The following is a 10714-nucleotide window of genomic DNA, read 5'->3' as shown; positions in this document are numbered from 1 at the left end:
ACGTCCTGGCCACGCCCATCAAGGGCTTCTCATGACCGAAGCACACATTGTGCTGCTTGGATAAACTGCTAGCAGTGAAAAGTCAAAAAGGACACGAGGGCAAATACAAGTATGTGGCGCCTGCTATCCTTCCATATTTTTCAAAGCGCTGGATCTGAAGCGTATTAACTGAACTTAAATATATCGTTTTATTTGGAATTCTATACTGCTCATCTTTTTCCTGTCGATTTATACGCTTCTCCCATGTCATTGTCTTGGCCTAGTTTCTAACAGGCAGAGACGCCTGCTGGCCGTTTGAAAGTTACATCTCCACCAACTGCGGATCTCCTCGAATGTACTTGCTAATAATATGCTTCACATTATATACTAAAGGTGCATATGTAAATAATTTTAAATTTTTGAAGTGTCATTAGAAAACTGAATTCTAAGTTTAATGTCGTATTTTATGGTTTAGTACTTCCGCAAAATCAAAGTGACTCGCAAGAGTGAAATTTAGCAACGAGTCAAACATTAGTTGTTTAACACCAATCTATATATTAAATAATTATTGACCAATATAACTATGCATTTACGGTTTTCGCTGAAAAACGGACAGAGAAGTGTGCGAGATACCAAGTTGCAAAACTGACGCCGTTCATTAGATTAGATCAGATCAACTATATTCATCTCAAGGGGACATTTGGGTGCATACATCAGCTGAAATATAAACAACTAAGATACAGACTCACAGGACAAATAATATAATCAACTAATAGATAAAGTATTTAGTCAGGGACGTCAGAAGAAAGCATTGAATCGCCAGACAGTTGTGGGCACAAAACATTCCCATGGAGCAATTCGCCTGTGGCCAAAAGTGCTCCATGAGAGCACCTCCTGGAGGGGATTTTTCATGATGGGATCCAATTTTGCCAACTGTTTATTTTCCAGCAGAGCTTCCAGTGTGTCCAGGGTCAGCCTTGTGATGGGGCAAGTGCTGATAAGTATGTTCAGGCATTGTGCGTAGTTTGAACTAAAGTTGCTTCCACAGGAGGCCACAGCATAGAACAATACAGTACTCAAGACTGGTTAAACGTGTCCAGTAGCTTGCTGCTCTGGCCTTTCTTGTGCAGTGCCTCAGTGTTGTCACATCAGTCCAGTGTGCTTTTTATATTAACCCCCAGGTACTTGTAGTTCCGGGCCACTTTCATATTTCCCCCTGAACAGTGATTGGCAATTCCTTGGCACGATGGAAGTCAACCAACAACTCTTTCTTTTGTCCTGCTGATGTTGAGCTGTGGGTGGTTCTACCTGCACCGTAAGGCAAAGTCCTCCACAGGTCTCATGTACACAGACTCCTATCAATTATTAATTCAACCTATGATATAGGAGTTCTCTTGACATTTTCTGTGGATGGCAAGCACTGGTATTATACTGGAAGTCAGCTGTGTACTAGAAGGTAAACAGGAAGAAAGACATGACAGTTCCCTGAGCCTCACAAACTGCAATCATTTGGTCAAGTAGCAGGATTCAGCTATTATAATTCCATCATGGGAATCTTAAGTTCTCAGTAGTCATTATTTAAAAAAAAAGCTGACATTCTGTCTCATTCTGTTTTTTGTTACTAAATGTGTATTAGGTAAATGCAGTGTTGATCATATCTTTATATACGTCTGGCAGAATTTGTAAAATGTTAGCCATTTTTGGAAAATATGAACGATCAGACAAAAAAACATTGTTTTATTTAGGAATGCTGTCTCGTAAAGCCATTTACAATCACATGATTGTGTGTATTGTTTAGTAATTGTAATGATAACTGAAATCACACAGATTATCCTAATCAAAAGTTTTATTGCTTTTGAAGGTTTGATCTGATAATATACATCCAAGTTGACACACACTGGTTGAGATAGCTATGAAGGGTAAGTATCCACAACTATGCCTTGTTGGATTGTGATTAGTGTCTCTATATAAATAGTGAATGAGTTTCGTAGCTCATAAGAAATCCTTGCACATTTTATCTAGGACTTCACTGACTTTGCTGGATACTGAAGCAAGGGGAATGCAAAAGAACTGTCAAAGGGTCTGTAAGAAAAACAGTTAAAATCAGGAAAAACATATAAAAAATATCAAATGATTTGATAATGTCAATCTGTAGTGTTAAAACACTCTGATCAAGAAGTGGAAAATTAAGGTTCCTGTTAATGCCAACCATGTTCAAGTAGACTAAAAAGACTTAATACATAAATGCCAGCTAAATGCTTTGGGATGCAAAGAAAAACTTGCAAGTACCTTCAGATGAAATATTGACTTCTCTGAAACAATGTGGTGTTGCTATTTGAGCATGCGCAATAAGGATTTACTTGAACAAAATTGGGATGCATGGCAGAGTTGCCAGAAAAAAGCCATGGCTGTGGCAACACCACAAAACAGCCTGCTTGCAATATTCCTAACACCACCTAGAGAATCTTCAAAACCTCTGGAACAAAATCATTTGGAGGAATAAGATCGAAATTGAACTTTATAGTCACAAACACAAACTTTATGTTTGAAGAGGAGGGAACAGGGCCAGAGAAGAGAAGTATACTATCCCCACTGTAAATCAGGGAGGTAGATCATTACTGTTTTGGGGGGGTTTGGTGTGAGTTACAGTGGCACAGGTAATTTAGTCAGAATTGTTAGCAAAATGAATGCAACATGTTATCAGAGTAAAGTGGAGGAATGTTTGTATTCATCAGCCTGGAATGGTATAGGGTGCACTTGGACTTTCCAGCATAACTATTATCCAAAACAAAAGGCCAAGTATACTCTCAATGACTGCAGCAGAGAAAAGTGAAGGCTTTGGAGAGGCCATCACAGTCTCCTATTCTCAACATCACTGAGCCACTCTGGGGAGATATTAAGCATGCATATGCAAAACAACCAAAGAAGAATAACCACATTTACCACCTGAGAAAATAAAGTGCCTCATTCACAACTATAACAAAAGACTGCAAGCCGTCATTGATGCTAAAGGGGACAATACACAATATCAAGAACTAAGGGTATCCAATCTTTTGCATAGGACCAACTTATTGTTTCCTTTATTGCTGTGGTTTGTTTAGTGATTGTGCGATTCTGTGATGCCTAATAGTTTAATTTAAATTCCATTAAAAATAAATGTGTTTTCTTTGATCACTCATGTTTTCTTAAAAAATAGGTAAACATATTACAAATTACAGAAGGGATATGTTAACTTATGAATACAAGTTACAGTAAATCAAACAACTTATGAAAACCTCAGTGCAATAAAACACCCACCTTACAGAACGCCCCCCTCCCCCCCCAATAACCCCCTCTTCCTGACAAACACCAGAATTTAACCATGGAGGAGGAAGGCACATCAGCACATGGAAAAAAAACCTGAATATTAAGTAAAGCTCCACAATATATCACATTGTCAAATATTTACATATGTTGAAATGTTTTATAACCTGCATTCTAGGTTGTCAGATATTGGGCATGCCAGAATATTGCACATAATTACAGCACTTGTCCTTAAATCGTTTTTATGTCTTTTATTGTGTAAATTGCGCAGGATAAAAAAACATAACATTCTAAGATCCATTTAATCAAACGCATTGTCATAGGGAGCACCTGAGTACAAGGCAGAGGATATCCCTGGACCAGGCTCACACAGACACACACACAAGGGCCATTTAGTGTTTCCTGCATATCTGTGGGAATGTGAGAGGAATCATTATGCAGACACAATCAAGATTATGCAAACTTCAGAAGGCATGATTGGGCACTGTTACCAAATCCATGTCAGTAGATTCTTGAGGTGGCAGAGCTAACAACTACACCACTGTGGCAAACTCTCTGCATTAAAAATATATTTCAAAGAGATCATTACATATTCTGTTTCCTAAAGTAACAGATTTTGGTTGTTGTTATTATGATTTACAGTTGTAAGGACTGTTTTTAATCTGCCGATTTAGTACTTTACAAAGTCATCTCAAAAATGTCAATAACTTTACATTCAGTAAGTGTTATTTAATGACAGAAATCACTTGCCACCATAAGTGATGGTTCTGTTTACAGGTTCCTGGAAAAATGATGTCCCCCCAGCACCCCTTCCAAAATATTGGTTTCCTTTTTTATCTGAAGCTTGTAATCCTTTTTTGATCAGTTCTTAAACTCCATAATATTATTTATCAGAAATTTCTTCATCTGCATTTGTCATTTTTAACAATTTATTAAACTAGCAGGGCTATAATACAAAAAAGAAATGACAGTACTGCACTCAACAATTTTTATACAAGTTAAGATTGGTAATGCAGATGTACAAGTACCTAGAGATTAATATAAAAAGCACACTGGACTGATATGACAACACTGAGGCATTTTAGAGGAAGGGTCATATGTGTATGCTCCTTTATAAGGTGACAACCTAATAGCAAAGCAAATTCATCTGAAGTTTAGTTTTGTTTAGGTCTGTGGTTCCCAACCTTTTCTATGCTCTGTACCCCTAGAAAAATGTTTGATTTATGTTCGCACACCCTGCAAAAGTGATGTCATATTTGAAGATGAAGAAGTAAAATTTCTAATTTTTAAACCACAAATAGAACTACACAGTACTACAGGTGAAAAAATTAAACTAAATAAATAAGCTTTTAACTAATTGCATAAAATTTAAATATGCAGTAAATTGAGCAATTTAACTTTATAAATCTCAGTAATCTTGTAAATGTGTCCTCCATGGAGCTTAGACACTCAAATGGCGATCTGGAGGTTGGGTATCCTGTGAAGCATCAATCACTATGAGCAAATGACACACAATCAGTGTTCAACAGGTTTATGGGATTGGAGACCCCTGTGAAGCAACAGGTCCTGGCACACTGCTAAGCAATGAGACACCATCCCAATAACACCTGCACTACAGTTCAAAAGCAGATGCGCCATAAAGTTAAAATTGCTGCACTACTGCCAGGACTGTCAGCCGGAGAGATAGGCTGAGTGTAAGCAGCAGGTGTTGCATCCAGTTCAGTCCCCTTCTCCAACTGGCAAAAGTTGCACACACAATGCTTGATTCTTTTCATATCATAAAACAAGAGCACTAACTAATAAATGACCTACAAATGGTGGCACACTGCAAGACGCCAATTGCACAACAATAAAGTTAAACAATGCACCTCACTCAATTTTGGAGAATTGCGACACAGCCTTCGTCTTTGTAGCACCCGTTGAGGGGGTGTGGGCACTTCAGGTTGGGAACCTCTGGTTTAGACAATGCAAAGTTCTCAAGGCAGGTAGATGTGCACCCTGGTTTGCAGCTTTCCAAGAGCATCATCATGATGGTTGATTTTTTTCAGGAAAATTAAAAAAATGCTAGACAGTGCTGTTTCAATATACTTGAAATGTCTACGTGAGATTGTACTTTGATTTGATTCAGGAAAGCATTTCCAGAGCATTTATTCACAAATGGGCATTTTGTGCATTTTTAATTTTAACATCTTTGATGCAATTACTAGATGCTGTGGCAACTGGGGCAATTTCGTTTTCCTGTGCTAAGTCTCCCTTTTGTTATTATTTAGTAAGTTAATTTCTTTTAATGGTTTAATATCCATTGTGTTTGCCGTCCTTTTCAACTTCTATTCTGCCTGTGAATGATGTTTTTTTCCTCATAATTCCATCATTTAGTTATGTTGGGCTATCTAATTGCGGATTATATTGTAATGCTGCAAGAGTATGATAATCCAGTCTACATGTGTTTTGTAGGTTTGGAAAAAACATATGAGTGTTTCCCTCTGTATGCTCTGTGGGAGGTGCTGCAGGAGTATGGAACGAAAGTTCCCCTCTTGCCTGCTATTTGTTCCCTGTATGAATGGAGTGGGAGCTGCATCCGAATACTTGGAATTAAGTAGAATTCATTTACTGTGGATGTCATACTCCATTAGGTCAGTGTCTTTTCACTGTTCCTGTTTGTGGTTTTGGAAATGGTGTCTAGTTAGGGAGGCTAGGGGTAGCTTTGTTTCTTTATACTGATAACGTTGTCTTCTTTGCTTCATCTGACTGTGACGTTGAGGTTGTGGTTCTCACTCAGAAAAGGGCGGATTGCTCCTTCTAAGTGAGTGGGGAAAGCTTCCCTTTACAGTTTAAGAGCCATCTGCAGGAGAGCCTATAAAAAAGGCAAGCCTGCCAAAGTTTCACATGAATCCCATCTAATGTAGCAACAATGAGCACACCTTTTAAGGACAGTAATCTATCTTGCGAGTGAGAATCACCAATATTGTAACCCACCTTCCAGTAGAAAAATTTGATGAGCTGAATGTGTTATCAGATTATACACTGGAATTTGTAATATTTTATCATAATGATTTTCATAGTTTTCCTGTCATTTCTGTTATTAAAATTGGTTCATTTATAGGTGGGAAATGAACAAATGTGTTATTCTGCTTTTTACAAATTGTGCACCAGACATTTTTGATGTACAAAAGGTCCATTTACAGCATTGTATCCATTTGACTTGAATGACTGACATTTGCTTTTCTCTGAGGGCTTAAGCTTTTTGAGTTGGTTACAAAATCTAAGCAATATGTAATATTGTGATTCATGCATTTTGTATGTGTAGCATCCTGATTGTTAATTGGAAGTTCTTGCATAGTTTGTCATATAACTTTACTTTGCATTTTCTCAGCCAGGCTTTGTGTTATTCATATCATTATGATTACTTCAGATGTTCGAATAATGTCCTTTTTAGTTTTTATGTATTTTAATATTAATATATGTGTTTACTGTACTTTCTAATAAACTACCTGAAACTGCATTTAACAAATCACTACTTTTAGGAAATTCAGTCTAGACATTTTGGTTTATATCAACTATAATGTAAAAAATCAAGTTTCTTAATTGGAGGGTTCCTCACATTCATAGAATGTACATTGGAAAAGACCAAACATGCAGTTACAAATACACATTTTGGGAATAGTTTTTATAAGCTAAAGTCTTTAAAACAGCATTAAAAACGAAGATGAGTACAGGTAGAAAAATGTGACAAGCAACTCTGACACATGTCCAGTCTTGCCATACCTAAATAGAAAATATTTAAATTATAGTTTGCAAATATAATTTTTGACATACTGTATACTTTAGCGGCATTAATGTTAAACATTCATTTTCAACTGTTTACAATGGTTTATTCTATATTTTTCAGTTTTTAGTTTCAGCCCTGCTCATTTTTACTTTTCTGTTGGCTAAAGCAGCAAAATCCAATAGGAAGTGTGATCTTTAAGCAGTGTTTGACACATTTCACATATTTTGCTTTTGACACCTGTGGTAGCAAAAATGTGATTAAACAGCAAAAAATGGCAGGATGAGAAACTGCCTTCCTAAAACTGTGACCTAGCAAGGCTAATCATTGTATCTCTGTACTGGCTTTTAACTTGTACAAGTCATATGAACTTTTGTGTATAATAATGACAATGCATTAATTGTCCAAGCTTTTATTTTTGCTTTGTGAGGGGTGTCAGACTGCAGTTATTAATTGCTGTGATTCTAATGGTCTTTTGTACTCGTATATAAAGATGAGAGAGTTCTTATTGTATGTGACATAACATGTACACATTATATATCCTGAAATCTTTTTTAAACATTCATCCACTTGCTCTTATAACTACCTTGATTAAGTAGACCAGATTCTTTTATGACTGTAATCAAACAAACTAATGACCCAAGAATTTGCTGTTGTATTTGTTGTGGTTCTTAACTCTGTCCTGCAGTGCCACTCAGGCTGCTGATTTCTGTTTTAAGTTTTTTATTAATAGTATCATTTCAACCTTTAATTTAGGTCATGTTTAAATTCATTTAGTCACTTTGTTCCTAATAAGAATTCACCTGTATAAGACATTTAGAAATTGTTTTCCTCTCTCCACCCTTGTGAGGAACAGGTATGGAAAATGGATGTATTAGAAACTTTCCTTTTGTTTTACTGACTTTTTTCATTCTGAGCAGTTCTCTTTATTGTTTATATAATTTTCCTTTAAAATTACCACAACATCTACTACTGATGTAAATGATAATGTTCCCTAAACAGAAGATTATAAGACACTTATTTTCACATATATGTCCTTACAGTATCATCAACTGACTGCTTTAATAAACACACAGAAAGAAAAAATCTTCACAAGTAACTGGAAAACTGAACAGTATGTGGAAATTAAACATGAAATCTTCAAGTTCAATAGAAAAGTCAAATAAATCCTAAGTGATTTTTACATTGAGAAATTAAAAATAGAATTTCATAATTTCTAGTTATGCATGGTTCCAGTTAATACTATACGGTATTGTGTGGAGCAAAAACTAGTAAGCACAGTAGTATTCCAGAACTATGCCATGGAAGTGTCATGTAATACCTACAGTACATAGGGTCTGCACAAATTTGATGTATGCCTTTATGTGTATCTGACGGCTACTTCTCATATTCATTGTTAGCACTGTAATTGTCCAGTGACAGGTTAATTTGAAGTATGCTTTTGTCAAGTAACGCTTTGCATTAACTATTCACAGCTGACATAGTTTCTTTGTGCTGAGCTGAAGTAAGGATTGCAAGAAAGCAGTGAACACAATATAATTAACAGTTCTAAAGAATACCTAGGGACACTCGAGCTTCTCAGAGGGTGCTGTTAGCTGTTTACGCCAAACACCCTGTAACTTGTGAACAGAAGACAATTCTAGTAACCAGAGTAATGTCCTGTAAACCTTACTCAGGAGAAACACCCAGGCAACAAATAGCATCAACACACTTATATTTAATTTCACATGTTCAAAATCTGCATATCTAATCGGATTTCATAATTGAAGAAACATGTATTTAATTGTTATAGACAAATGATATATTTTATGGATTACAGTAAACAATATAAAATGTTCTTAATATATACAATCTCAGTCAATATAGTACTTATTATTGCTATAATATTATTAACTTACAATATATTAGTGTTGTTTTGGAGTTTCCTTTAATTTTCACACCCATGATTATCCCCTGAGACTAGTATTGTTTTAAAACTGTCCTCCCATAAGAAAAAAAAAAAAACTTTTATTTTGGCAAGATACTTCATATTGAAGTATCTCATGTATTAATAATCATTCTCAATTTTATTTAGTTTAATATTTAATTAACTATGACACAAGCTTTAATTCCTGAATCAGTGTGCATATGCAAAAGGAAGAATTATGAACAATTTCCTTCTAACCTAAAAATATTTGGAAATAAAAAAAAAAGATCTTTTCAGTTTTCAGCAGCAAATTTAAAATGAGTTATTATGTTGAAACCTCTGCCCAGATTTTATTCAGTTTTTACAGTTGGAAAAATGTCAGATAGAATTATTTGTTCTGAGTTAATTAGTGAGTCTTTCGTGGTGAATAAAAACGCCTGTTCTTTAAAACTTATCAACTTACGTAACTGCTAGCGCACACTGTCTGACATAATATACATCCCTGTTGTAATGGAAATGTTAGGACCCCATTATGGAAAATTTAAGTTTTGAAATTCATCCTCAATTTTTACTGCTGAAGCTTATCTAGAATCACACATTTAAAAAATGTAAAGACAAAATAATGTTATATACATGCCATTGTCTTTTTCACATGAGGATTCAAAATGTCCCAGATATAAAGGGTAAATAACATTTCCACTTATATTGTTATTGTAACAAAACATTATTTCCTAAACACATTCATTTTGATGTACTTGAATTAGAATAAAAGAATATAATTTTCAATTTCTGTAATAAAATATACCTTATTATCAGTAATGTTTACTTTATATGACCTTTTCATTTTAATTATGATTGTCAATAATTTTGAGTTCATGTTACATTGATTTATGAACTTAACAACAATGCAAAGTTTTGAATGATTTTCCTTTGGGAATGTGTTTATTTCAGTAGACTAACCATTAAGTAGGTATATAAATGACTTTTTGATTAATGAGAAGTCTGTCATAACTATTGTTCTTGATGTTAAAATAATGTTAAAATAAAAATGTATTCTGTTCCATTTTTATATTATGATAAATTAGGTGTCAGAAGTTACTTCATTGCCCTGTGGGTTGCTGGAAGTCTCTAAAGTGTGGGTGGGATTATAACCAATGAGCTCATCTTTAATATATTTAATATAACAATAAAGCCATCAGAGAGAGAGAGAGAGAGAGAAATGTAATATGTTACTCTTCTAAGTGTCCAAGATTTCTAATATGGCATGGCAGACATGTTATTAAGGTAGTTTAATGACCCTAAAAAGCAAAACTGCTATCATCTGCCAACTCTAAAGCTACAGACATTTTGTCTTTGGCTGAAGATTATGCATTAAAGCAATGTGAGTTTTAACGTGTGTATTGTATTATAGTGGAAAATCAGATGCTTGCACCACCAAGATGGCAAACGTACTGATTTATTAGTTATTTTATTGTGCCAGGATGCCTGGCTATAAAGTGACTGTAAGAGGCTCAGGACAGGGGCAAACCCAACAACAACCTCAGTGTTAGACAGAAATCTACATTGGCAATCACAATGAATTTATATGGTTGGTCACCAGGAATGTTACCCGGTAGATACAGCACCTCTAAGGACACATAGAGTAAGCAAGTACAAATGCACGTCGAAGTTTTTGTAAAAAAAAAACTTTCAGTGCTTCTGGCAGTTCTGTCAAGTCACTGATTTTGTCTGTACTAATCTTCTTTAAACAAGTTGTGTTT

At 35.2% G+C, this 10714-nt stretch overlaps 1 long non-coding RNA gene across 1 annotated transcript in view; it reads left to right on the top strand.

Annotated features, from left to right (window-relative positions):
• Positions 1-18: 18 nt before the first annotated feature.
• The window catches only part of LOC120515022, a 33490-nt gene continuing 22794 nt past the window's right edge, over positions 19-10714 (top strand). The window contains exons 1-2 of the long non-coding RNA XR_005630566.1: positions 19-109; positions 1841-1898. This is a non-coding gene — a long non-coding RNA (uncharacterized LOC120515022). The remainder of the gene's footprint in view (positions 110-1840; positions 1899-10714) is intronic.

The sequence above is a fragment of the Polypterus senegalus genome, chromosome 14 (assembly GCF_016835505.1).
Source record: "Polypterus senegalus isolate Bchr_013 chromosome 14, ASM1683550v1, whole genome shotgun sequence".
In the NCBI taxonomy this organism is placed as follows: domain Eukaryota; kingdom Metazoa; phylum Chordata; class Cladistia; order Polypteriformes; family Polypteridae; genus Polypterus; species Polypterus senegalus.
The sequence above is the reverse complement of the archived record's forward strand: the minus strand, read 5'-3'. Positions and strand labels throughout refer to the sequence as shown.